Source organism: Rattus rattus, chromosome 7, assembly GCF_011064425.1.
Source record: "Rattus rattus isolate New Zealand chromosome 7, Rrattus_CSIRO_v1, whole genome shotgun sequence".
NCBI lineage: Eukaryota > Metazoa > Chordata > Mammalia > Rodentia > Muridae > Rattus > Rattus rattus.
In genome coordinates this window covers 94614119-94627270 of record NC_046160.1, presented here as the reverse complement: position 1 = coordinate 94627270, position 13152 = coordinate 94614119, and the positions used below count along the sequence as shown (strand labels likewise).

Sequence of the window (13152 nt, the reverse complement as noted above, 5' to 3'; positions counted from 1 at the left end):
TTAAACAAATACTACCCACCTGACTTTGACCCATCGAAGATCCCGAAACTCAAGCTACCCAAGGACCGGCAGTACGTGGTGCGGCTGATGGCCCCATTCAACATGAGGTGTAAGACATGTGGAGAATACATCTACAAGGGGAAGAAGTTCAATGCACGAAAGGAAACAGTCCAGAATGAGGCATACCTGGGCTTGCCAATCTTCCGTTTCTATATCAAGTGCACACGCTGCTTGGCCGAGATCACCTTCAAGACAGACCCAGAGAACACAGACTACACCATGGAGCATGGGGCCACGCGCAACTTCCAGGCTGAGAAGCTTCTGGAGGAGGAGGAAAAGCGCATGCAGAAGGAGCGTGAGGACGAGGAGCTGAACAACCCCATGAAGGTCCTAGAGAACCGTACAAAGGACTCTAAGCTGGAGATGGAAGTGCTGAACAACCCCCAGTGGCAGGCCCACGTGGACTTTGAGGTCCTGCAGAGAATCTCAGGAGCAGTGGCACAAAGGACTCTGAGAGTGGCCTGGAGATGGAAGGCTTCTAGATGACTCTGACTCAGAGGATGAGGCTCCACCTTCCCGACCACAGGCAGCTGCAAGACCCAACCCCACAGCCATCCTTGATGAGGTACCAAAGACCAAGAGGAAGGCAGAGGGCCTGTGCAGGAAAGCCCAGTTGGCAGGCTTGGTTATACCAAAGAAGGCAAAGACGGAAGCCAACCGGGGTTCAGAGCAGGTCCGGGTGCCCACCACTGGTGCCCCCGAGAGCAGGAAGGTGGCCAACCCTGCACCCCAGACACCTGGTGCCTCCTCCCTGAGCCAGCTCGGTGCATATGGGGACAGTGAGGACAGTGACAGCTGAGCATCAGTGATGCCCACCATGGCATCATAGACCAAGAAATGAAGATGGTATCAAGCAAACACCTTCAGGCCTCAGGACCATTCTACCATGGGTCCTGAAGGCTTCTGGATGACTCTGACTCAGAGGATGAGGCTCCACCTTCCCGACCAACATTGGCAGCTGTTTAATGCCCTTACGTTTATATTTTACTTTTTGAATCATGTCAAGCCAATTCATTTGCTTTGGATTTCAATATTTGAGAACTTTTCAGAAGTGATTGACCAGGAACAGACATGGCTCTCCAGCCCAGAGTATCTGCATGCTCTTAGGTCTTTATGTATAGAATTGTGGGGTTTATGTATTTTAAACAGTCATCTGGATCATTTTTTAATGTTCCATAATAAATGTGTCTCATATAAAAAAGTCGATACCTCTGAAGTTATTACTACTTCCTAACAATTATGGTAATGATGGAAAATAGTTGATTTTTAAATTGCTTCAAAATCTGGCATTTCCATCAGTCACCAGGTGAGCTCACTGTCAGGAATAGCATCAGTAGCAGGCACATGCTATAGAGACACTGGGAAGGATGCATGCGTTTCTGCAGGCCTAAGAAAATCTTGTGGGAGTGCACTCACTCACACATCATCCTTTTGTGCCTGTGCTGCCTCCTGCTCTTCCCAGCCCCTTGTCTCCCTGAGGCATTTGGGCACCTGGTAGTGAAAGCACAGGGAGCAGGGCAGGGCTGCACTTTCCCTTCCAGTCTATTTCTTTCCCCTTTTCATCATGGGTACATTCCCAGTCTCATTCACCGAGCCTGAACATTGTTCTCTGCTTGGCTCTTCTTTCCAAGCATTTCAAATTCTAGTCACAAACTCTACGTGCATAGTCAAGTCTGTCATCTTTTCTAGCAGAAGAGAATTGAGTGAACTTTGAGTTTTCAGCTTTCACTCCAAACTTCCAGAATAGTTTATGAACATACAAAGCAAAATCAAAAATCCCCTCCAGTTACACAGTAGGATAGCACCCAGCAACTGTAGCTGCCATTTTATCCACTTCCTTCAGTAACATTGCTCACCCCTCAGAATCTACAGTTTCCTCTACCACATTAGGAGCAGAGTTACCCATTATGCCTAAGGCACTTTGGGTGCCACCTGTAGGCATAAATGTTTTGAAACCTCCTCTTAAGCTCTCCTCTAGCCCACCACAGAGCAGATGCAGTGGCAGAGAAAAGTTATTAGGATGTGGGGAAGTGGACCTGCTCAGCAGTCTTTCTCTGGATTGAGCTCCATCTCCTTGGGCAGCTGTTCAATCCCAGAGCAAACACCAAACAGGACTCAGCAGCCGCAGACCAGTCCTCTAGGCAGGCAGAAAACAGGCTCGAACCAGCAGCCACAGTCCAGTCCTGTCAGCAAGCAGACACCAGGCAGCTGTACTTCAATCCTGAAGAAACCACCAGGCTGGCCACCGACCTGAGGTCAGGCCCCAGAAGTGACAAGCTGCTGCAGGACCCTCACGAGCAGTTCTTGGGCGAGCTTCTCTCCATGGCAGCTTTATCACAAGTTGAGCTCAACCACGCTATGTAAGGGGAACCAATACATGCGGTGTCTTTACTGAAGAATGGCCAGGTGGAGCAAACCAAAGCTCAGTGCTCATCTCCCACAGTCTGTGGGGTCAGATTTATACTCCTTCATCAGGAGCCCTTTCACCTGTCTTCTATATCCAAACATCCTTTCACCTGTGTCTGCTTCAGGAGAAGTCTATGACGTGTTTCCTTAGCAAGACATCCTTTCACCTGTGTGCCTGAGCAAATCATTTGGCAAAATGACCTAGAAGTTTCCTCTTCATATCTCCCTGTTTCTTTAAGAATTGTCCCTTTTTTCCTATCATTAGTGATCTACACGCAATGGGAATTAATGTAAAAACCATCATATTTTCAGTAAAAGCCACATGTATAGAATAGACAAATACTTAACAAAACCTCATGGTTGTATCAATATACAGTATTTAAAGAACCACCTTAGGTTCCTATCAATATACGGTACTTCAGAACAATTTAAAATTTCCATCAAAATATAATGCAAACAAAAACTTAAATAGCTTTGCATATGTAATGGTAAGACAAAAATCTGAAATTTCTAAGAACATAATTAAAAAATACATTAAATTTCTAATATATAATAATTCAAATAAAATGATTTTTAAATGTTTATCAATCCCTGGTCATAACCAATAATAACCTTTCATCCTAGATAACAATTATATCACATTAAATGACCAAACCTATACACCCCACATTAAGTGACTAGGGCAACGATCTTCATAAAACTGCTTCCTGCTAAATTGGGGTGAACAATTCCTGTATGGGCCCCAAGGGAGAAAAAAATGGTTAGTTTGAGAAAAGGTAGCTGTAGCATTGGTTGCCCAATCTGTCTTTCTAGTTTCTGTGCTAGCCCTTTTGAAGTTGATTTGCATGCACAGGTAGAAGAATCATTAACTGACACAGTCTGTGAATCACCTGGGCTTGGTGAAGACACTGTCTCAGCTCACAAGAGGTTTCTATTAGTCAGATCTAAACTTTAAAAGGTTCTGTTCGTACCCATAGTTTTCAATTCTGTATATACAGAAGCATAAACACATCCCCTGGATATTATTACTGGGTTCCCTTCCCATGTCAACACATCCTTGCATTGCTTGGCCTAGTTATTCAGGTTTCTCAATAACCTCTTCGAGGTGTTATTCCATTTTCACCAACATTAAGAATATTGAGGGACAGACCCTGCAGACATCACCAACAGCCACCCTAGCCAGAGGATTGGCGCCACCTAGGATCAGCATCAGCAAATGGCTGGATGATCCTCAGGGTCTGGTGCAGTCCTCACCTTGGGTCTGTCCAACAATGACCCAGTGCTGTTTTCCGTAGGCATATCAAGAACCATGAGCAGCTTTACTAAGGAAAACTTTGGTTGCCATATCCTTGAGGAAGGCTTTACTGCCAAGGACATTCTACAGCAAAAGAAAAAAAGAAAAAAAAGGAAAAAAAAAAAAGAACTCTTCCCTGACAATAAGGAATAAGGAAGCTTTCTATATATCAGACCTCGAAGAGATTCTAAAGCAGCATCTGAGGTGGCTAAAAGCTCTTGCCTTGTGACTCCCTTCCACAGACAAGTGGAACGACAGCAGAGCTCTAGCTGCAAGTGGGAGAGGATTTGACTGTGCAAGCAAGAGTGGCATTCAGTTGGTGTAGAGGCTTGGGTGCCTCCAGAGAGCATTACCTATGCAAATCCTTGTAAACAAGTGTCTCAAGTCAAGTATGCCTCCACTAATGGAGTCCACATTAGGACCTTGTCAGTGAAATTGAATTAATCAAAGTCACCAGAGCACATCCAAAGGCAAAGTTGGTTTTACAGATGGACGTTGACACTTCCAGAGCCTTTTGTCGCCTCAATGTCAAGTTTGTTGCCACACTTAAAACCAGCAGGCTTCTCATGGAACAGGCAAAAGACCATCAGCTTCCATGAGGGCAGTAGATGTACTGACCCTGAGACTTTCATGCAGGCAGCATCACACACCCGCTGGGTCTTTGACATGGAATGAGAAGTTGGTTTTAGCATGGATCTGCTTGAAATTGGTGGTGGCTCTCCTGGATCTGAAGATACAAAGCTTAAATTTGAAGGGAACACAGTGTAATCCACCCAGCTGTGGACGAGGACTTGCCATCCGACTCTGGAGTGAGAACCATAGCTGAGCCGGGCAGATACTGTGTCTCCTCTGCTTTCACAGTTGCAGTGGACATCATTGCCCAGTGAAAGTGTGGAAGGAGCAGCCTGTTCTGATGATGAAGAGGAGTCAATGACCAAGCCTTCATGTATTCTGTGAATGGTGGAGAGTGTATGGATCATTTACCTGCATTCCTTATGATCATGCACATAGGAAGGCCTAGGGCAGAAGATTTACTCATCCAGCATCTGGGGAAAATCATGAAGGGTACCCAACTGGTCCCTACAGATCTGTATCCTTGGTGGTTGAATTGTTTGTTGGACTTTATAACCCAGATAACTAGTGGATCTCCCCTTTATTTTTTCTGGAGCAATCTGTAATCCCAAGTATAGTAGAATCTTTTGTTTTACCATGTTCCCTAACCCATCTTTATCAGAATCAGCCAACAGAATGTCTTCCGTAAAATGGTAAATGAGAGATGGAGGGAATTGCTTACAAATAATTGTGAATGGTTGTTACACAAAAATATGACAAAGTTGGACTATTTAACATTCCCTTTGGACAAACTTTGCAGTTTTCTCTTTAGGGGATGACTATTATTCGAACTAGGTAGGGAGAATGCAAAGACAGGGGTCTTTCTCATGCAAGGGTATTTTGAAGAACAACCTTTCAAGCCAATTGTTACTATAAGCTATGACGTGGTAACAAAGATGTAAAGAAGTCCAGGCTATAAAGAACCTGTGCTCTGTTACCTGTATTAATCCTTCCCCAGGAGTAACTACCATGTCACCCTAATTCCCTCATTTGCTGTCCCTGGAACTGCAGGGCTATTATTTTGAGAACTCAATTGTTGTAAAACGACCCTTCCCGATATAAGCTTAAGTGTATGTCAGCCACATAATGTCTCAATTTCTCTTTTTGCCCTTCTGGTCCTACACAGGCAATCAATTGGACACAATGCTATTTGAAATAACAAACTCCCATAAATTGCATCAAAACCTGAGGTAGCCAATGTGGATCCAAGACTTTTGGGAAAGTAACATCAGCTCCTGTATGTACCAACCCTTCTATGTTCACACCCATATTTGGACAACCTGGGTCTCTGATCATAGACCTGTGTGCCAGAGCACATGTTTCCCAGTGCTCCCAAAAGCCCCTGTTCGTGCCACAGGAACAGTCTTGCCCCTGTTGTAGGGAAATAGCTGAGCAATTCTATCTCCTTGCTCCCCTTTAGCAGGTTTTATTTCTTCCTTGGGATTCCCATCTACTACACCTGGATACACCATGAGTCCATGAGAAGTGAATCCACTTCTTCCCAAGATTATTACCACTGTCCCTGAAGGTAAGGGACCATCCACACCAGTGGTCCACTTATATCATGTGACTTTTGGGGATAATGTAAGAGGGATCAATGGCCAGATCAAAGCTACACTTTCTCTGCAGCCATGTATAAGATCAGAAACACCTACTTTTCTTGCCTGCTTGGTACCTCCTGACTGACAAAAAGGAAAATTACTCCATTGTTTGCTGAGGGGCCTCTAGCTTACAGGGCTGCCTGTAGTTTTACAATCACTACCACCTCAGCCCAGGACTGCAGCCAATGCTACCAGCCCCTCCTGCCTTTCTTCTTCTTCCACGATGCTGAGTTCTGGGATTGGCCACTGCCAACCCTAACCTGGCCTCTTTCTCTCTCCACCACTGCTTTGTGGGTTCTTGCAACCAGCTTGCCTCTGAGACCTTTGATACTGTGGAGAAGAGATACAGGGCTGGAGAGATGGCTCAGGGGTTAAGAGCACTGACTGCTCTTCCAGGGGTCTGACTTCAATTGCCAGCAAGAAAAAGGTGACTCACAACCACCTGTAATGGATGTGATGCCCTCTTATCACCCCTTATCCCTGACAGTGTACTCACAGGCAGTAATCTTTAAAAAAAATATTTTATAACTTGCCTACCAGGCACAATTTCTAGACAAAGATAATGCAGGCCTTCCAGGAGGGAGTTACCAGTTCATTATCTCTGTGTTTTCTCCTGCTCTAAACCTGAGGCTTGTTCTACCATCTCCTGCCAGGTATCTCTGACCTCCCTCCCAAGGCTGCAGAGCCTAGCTTTTCCAGAGCCCTTACATGATTACTGTTGGTATTCTCCCCAAGCTCTATAACCACAGGTACCTCAGGACAGCCAGATATTCTCTGCCCCACAGTTGCCTGACAACAGCCAGATGTGCCTGACAGTGGCCTATGCACTCTGCTACTCTCTCATTAAGGTTCTCCATGTGGAACAATGGTGGCTGGGTGTGTTCTGTCCAGGCACGGGCCGAGATTCAAAATCCAAACACTGGTTCCGAAACCCTGGATCAAACCAGGAACCTTAACATTGGTGCCTTGACTCGGATGCCCCCAGGTGAGCATTTTGATTTCCCCCTGCCCACATGGCCTGGTTCTTCCACCATCCCTCTACTGACCCTGAGGCACAGGATAGGCCTTTCCCAACACATGCCTCTGCTGCCCGCTGCAACTGCCAGCTTATCCTGGCAGAACCTTGGTGGAGGTGGAGGGAACCTGTGCACTAACACCTCGTTGCTGCATTGCCCACAGTTCACACTGGTCTGTGGGCACAGCTGCAGTTGCTCACCATTGGCTCTGCGCTCTCCCTGGCTTGGCAAGGAAGAATGGAGATGCATGCCACTTCTGTGCACATGGCTGGAGATTGCCTCCAAGCGTCCTGCTGTTGGGCCCTGCCATTACATCTGCTGCCACTTCTGTGAACATCACAGTGATTTGATCGCAGCTGCTGCCACAACATCGACCCAATCAAACCACCAATGCTTGCTGGCTGCCTGGGATCTCAGGACTTACACCACTCCAGCAGGCCTCCCATTCCCAGGATGCCCTGCTTATAGCTGCCCACCAAGCAGAGCGCCCTCTTCAAGCACATGCTGGTGAGCAGTACCTACTCCACCTCTGTGTGCTTTACCTCAGAGCTTGACTTTCCATGGGGTACACACACAGGGTTTCAGGGGAGCGTTCTTGAGCTTGGAGCTACCTGTGCTACCTCTGGGGATAGATCCTTTCATGGAGCCTCCTTCTAGGATCTTTTCCTTGGGTGAGACTTTCTCTCTTTGAGATGGATTAATGCCAGCCTAGGCCTGGATAGACTGCTCTCTGGCCCAAGAGCACCAGCTCTAAATCTAGCCTGAGCACAAGTTGGGGCAATTAATCCCTATTCTCACCCATGGGTCTATAGGTCTTCAATGCCTGTCCCCATTTCCTGGGATGTTTTGGTCTAATTTACACTAACCAGAAACCATTCTCTCTGTCTGGCCCCATTCCCAGGCCTCCCTCTTCTCCCATGCTTGTTGCTGTAGCTCCTGGTTCCTGCCCTGTGAAAAGCAGGTCTGACCCCGTTTAGGAGGAACCCTGTCTATCAGGCCTGTTTTCCACGTCTCTGGGACCCGAAGACCCTTGTATAAGCCAGCTCTCTTTCTGTCCAGGACTTTGCTCCAGCGTGCTAACAATACCGCCTGCACACATTGCCCCAGCTGTCCACACCACTGTCCCAACTGCGAGTACTTGAGCACTCCCGCTTATACCTTGCTCTGCCGATCTTGAAGAATGGAAACCTATGAGCTACAGGAATCCCACTCAGACCTATTCTTATGGACCAAATAGATTCCACTCAGATAAGTGCATCTGCCTAAATCTCCACTTACTACCTATTCCAAAGGGTGGGAGTCCTCTGGTTTTTAAATTTACATTTAAGAAAAAGTTTACTTATCTCCTGCAACATGCTTAATTTTATTCTCTGCCTATAATAAGTATGTATGTTCCAGCACCTCATCAAGTCCAGGTGCTTACTACACCCAGGACAGCCCCAGAGAAGAGACCTCCAGATGTTCCAATCTCCTCTCACAGACACAGATGCTTCTATTGGACCTGTTCCTTCTGACCTATCCTCTGACAGTTCCACAGACCCTGGACAACAGGGAGACAGCCAACTCTAGGACTGTACAAACTTCCCCATACCATTTTTCTAGGTTCCCTAGAGACAAGTCACCACAGAGCAAGCAAGAAGTAGTAGTCAGATCACCTCAACCCAATTCCTGCTTCACTCTTGCTGCTGATTTTTTTTAATTAAAGTAAAACAGGGGAATGTTGGTATTCTGTCTAAGCTCCAAGAGCACAGCTACATGGGAACAGCCAGGTACGCTCCACCCAACAAATGCCTGGCAACAGCCACCTGTGCCTGACACTCTCAAAGGGGCTGCTTGCCCTCTTACCCTCTCTTACTTCTCTCTTCTTTCTTTACTGCTCCTGCCCCTTTTCCAATCCCCCACTTCATGTTCCCATGGCCGGCAAACATTTTGGCTCTACTACTCTAAACATTAAAGTTCTCCACGTGGAAACATGGTGGCTTGGCATGCTCTGTCCAGGCACAGGCCAAGATTCAAATCCCTAACAATTATTATGTCCATCTTCCTCCAAAGAGAGAAGGACAGAGAAGAGAGGGGCAGAGAAGATGGAGATGAAGCAGATCCATGTGGCTCTTAGACTGCCAATCCTTTGACCAATGTCTGCCTTTTGCACAGAGGCTGCAGTAGCCTGGAAGCCTCTGTAGCTCACAATAACCAGAACCTGCCTGTTCTTAGCTAGGATTACCATATTCGCTACAATCATTGCACTTGTTATTTTGAAGTCTGGATACTTTGGCCTTACAATGTCTTTGTAAATGACCCAATGGACCTCAATTAAAACATCAGGCATTTTGATTGCTGATAAATCTAGCCACCATTTGCTGTATGATGTTGGCATTATACCCCTGACAAGCAATACCAGTGGTTTCCCTTATCCATTCATCTATAGGGGCTCTACATGGCTTTCAATGGTCTAACTGCTCTCTCACATTTGGTGTTTGCATTCTCAAAGACATATTTCTATCAATGAATTTCTGTTTTTAAAGTCTGATATGGTTATATTCACAGTTGAACTCAACCTCTGTAAGAATTCTCTAAAGGATTCTTCAGAATCCTATTTTAGTAAAAGAAAATTTCCCCCAGATCCTGCAACCAAATCCCAAGCTCCTAAAGTTGCAACGCACCATTGTTCAATTTCACCGTCAGATCTGATTTATTCCCCTAAGACAGCATGATGCCCATCACCAAGCAGCTCGTCTTCAGTAACAGTTATTCCACTTGTTAATTACAGGGCTGGTTCTGTATCTTCATGCCTCCACCATGAAAACCATTGTCATTGTTGACCAGCTGACACCAACCCCTTCCATCCAATCTTGTGGGATCACCTCATTCTGTGGCCTAGTTGTTTAGCGTTTCATTAATATAGGAAGAGTGTAAATGATACAAAGCAACAGATTCTTCAAAATGCTTTAAATCTAGCATTTCTATCAGTCACCAGGTCAGCTCAGTGGCAGGAATAGCATCAGTAGCAGGCACATGCTGCAGAGACACTGGGAAGGATGCAGGTGCCTCTGGAGGCCCAAGCGAAAGTTGTGGTAATGCACTCACTTATACATTACCAGTTTGTACCTGTGCTGCCTCCTACTCTTCCCAGCCCCTTGTCTCCCTGAGGCATTTTGGGTACCTGGTAGTGAAAGCACGGGGAGCAGGGCAGGGCAGCACTTTCCCTTCCAGTCTATTTCTTTCCCTTTTCATCATGGGGTACATTCCCAGTCTCATTCACCAAGCCTTGTTCTCCCCCTGGCTCTTTTTCCTTTCCAAGCATTTCCACTTCTAGTCACACACTCTATGTGCATAGCCAATCTGCAATCTTTTCTAGCAGAAGAGAATTGAGTGAACTTTTAAGGTTTTGGGTTTTATTACAAATTTTCAAAATAGTGGGTGAAGAGTATATGCGAATCCAAAACACCCCCTCCAGGACACTATCAGAGGACACCCAGCCAATGTAGCTGCCATTTTACCAATTTCCTTCAGTAACATTGCTCACCCCTCATCATCTACAGTTCCCTCTACCACATTAGAAGCAGAGTTACCTGTTATGCCTAAGGCACTTTGGGTGCCACCTGTAGGCATAAATGCTTTGAAACCTCTAATGCTCTCCTCTAGCCCACAGTAGAGCAGAGGTAGTGGAAGAGAAAAGTTATTAGGATGTGGGGAAGTGGACCTGCTCAGCAGTAGTTTTCTAGGATTGAGCTCCCTCTCCTTGGGCAGCTGTTCTCTTCCAGAGCAAACACCAAACAGGACTCAGCAGCTGCAGGCCAGTCCTCTAGGCAGGCAGAAAACAGGCACGAACGAGCAGCCACAGTCCAGTCCATTCAGGAAGCAGTCACCAGGCAGCTATACTTCAATCATAAAGAAACCACCAGGCTGGCCACTGACCTAAGGTCAGGGCACAGAGGTGACAAGCTGCTGCAGGAACCTCATGAGCAGTTCTGGGGCGAGCTTCTCTCCATGGCAGCTTTATCACAAGTTGAGCTCAACCACGCTATGTAAGGGGAACAATTGCATGGAGTGTCTTTACTGAAGAATGGCGAGGTGGAGCAAACCAAAGCTCAGTGCTCATCTCCCACTGTCTGTGGGGTCAGATTTATACTCCTTCATCAGGAGCCTTTTCATGTGTCTGCTATATCCAAACATCCTTTCACCTGTGTCTGCTTCAGGAAAAGTCTATGACGTGCGTTTGCTTTCACCTGTGTGCCCCAGCAAAACATCCTTTGGCAAAATTAACTTTTTAAAGACCTAGAAGTCTCCTCTTCATATACCCCTTTTTCTTTAAGAATTTTCATATTCACTATCATTAGCAATCTATACACATTGGAAATTATTTTAAGAACCATCACACTTTCTATTAATGCCACTTGTATAGTAAAGTCAAATGATTAACAAAACCTTACCTTTCTATCAATATACAATACTTAAAAAAAACACCTCAGGTTTCTATCAATATACAATACTTCAAAACAATTTAAAATTTCCATCAAAATACAATGCAAACAAAAACTTCAATTGCTTTCCATAAGTAATGGTAAAACAGAAATCTGAAATTTCTAAGAACATAATCAAACAAAAATACCTTAAATTTCTAATATACAGTAATTCCAATAAAATGACTTTAAATGTTTATCAATCTCTGGTCATAACCAATAATAACCTTTCGTCCTAGATAACAATTGTATCACATCAAATGACCAAACCTATCCACCCCCACCTTAAGGGACTAGGGCGACGATCTTCAGAAAACTGCTTCCTGCTGAACTGGGGTGAAGAATTCCTGAATGGGCCCCAAGGAGAAATAAATGGTTAGTTTGAGAAAAGGTAGCTGTAGCATTTGTTGCCCAATCTGTCTCTCTAGTTTCTGTGCTAGCCCTTTTGAAGTTGATCTGCATGCACAGTTAGGAGAAACCAGTAACTGACACAGTCTGTGAGTCACCTGGGATGTTTGCTTTGGAAAGACACTGTCTCAGCTCACAAGAGGTTTCTCCTAATCAGATCTATCTTTATAGGCTTCTATTCATAGCCATTTTTCCCTCTCTGTAGATGCATAAGCATAACCACATCCCCTTCATACTGTTACAGGCTCCCTTCCCCTGTCAACACCTCCTTACATTGGTTGACCAAGTTCCTCAGTTTTTTCAATAACCTCTCTTGGGTGGTGTTGTTCCATTTTCACCAATATCAAGAACATTGAGGGTCAGTCCCTGCAGACATCACCAACAGCCACCCTAGTCAGAAGCTTGGTGCCCCTGGGATCAGCATCAGCAAATGGCCAGATGATCCTCAGGGTTTGGATGGTGTCCTCACCATCGGTCTGACCAGCTGTGGCCCAGGGCTATTTTCTGTAGGCATATCGAGAACCATGAGCAGCTTTACTAAGGAGAAGATTGATTGCCATATCCTCAATGAAGGCTTTACTGCCAAGGACATTCTACACCAAAAAAAAAAAAAAAAAAAAAGAGGAACAGTCTTCCCCTGATAAGGATGCTTTCTATGTTGCAGACCTGGAAGACATTCAAAAGCAGCTTGTGAGGTGGCTAAAATCTCTTGCCCACTAACTCCCTTCCACAGACAAGTGGAATGACAGCAGAGCTCTAGCTGCAACTGGGAGAGTACTTGACTGTGCAAGCAAGAGTGACATTCTGTTGCTGGAGAGGCTTGGGGTGCCTCCAGAGAGCATTACCTATGCAAATCCCTGTAAACCAGTGTCTCAAATCAACTATACCGCTACTAATGGAGTCCACATTAGATTTTTAACAATGAAATCGAAGAAAGTCACCAGAGCACATCCAAAGGAAAATTTGGTTTTGCAGTTAGATGTTGACACTTCCAAAGCATTTTGTAACCTAAATGTTAAGTTTGGTGCCACACTCAAAACCTGCCAGCTTCTCATGGAACAAGCGAAAGCTCCAAAGATTGACATCATTGACCTCAGCTTCCATATTTTACCAATAATTTGTCAATTCCTATAAATTGCATCAAAACCTGAAGTGGCCAATCTGGATTCCAAGAATGTTGGGAAAGTATACTAGCATCAGCTCCTGTATCAACCAGCCTTTCTATGTCAACACACATATTTGGACAATCTGGGGTCTCTGATCAGAGACCTTTGTTTGCCAGAGCACACGTT

At 45.4% G+C, this 13152-nt stretch overlaps 2 pseudogenes; both read left to right on the top strand.

The window, feature by feature from the left end:
• Positions 1-6: 6 nt before the first annotated feature.
• Positions 7-921, top strand: LOC116905803 (annotated as a pseudogene).
• Positions 922-3775: 2854 nt separating this feature from the next.
• Positions 3776-4781, top strand: LOC116905217 (annotated as a pseudogene).
• Positions 4782-13152: the final 8371 nt, after the last annotated feature.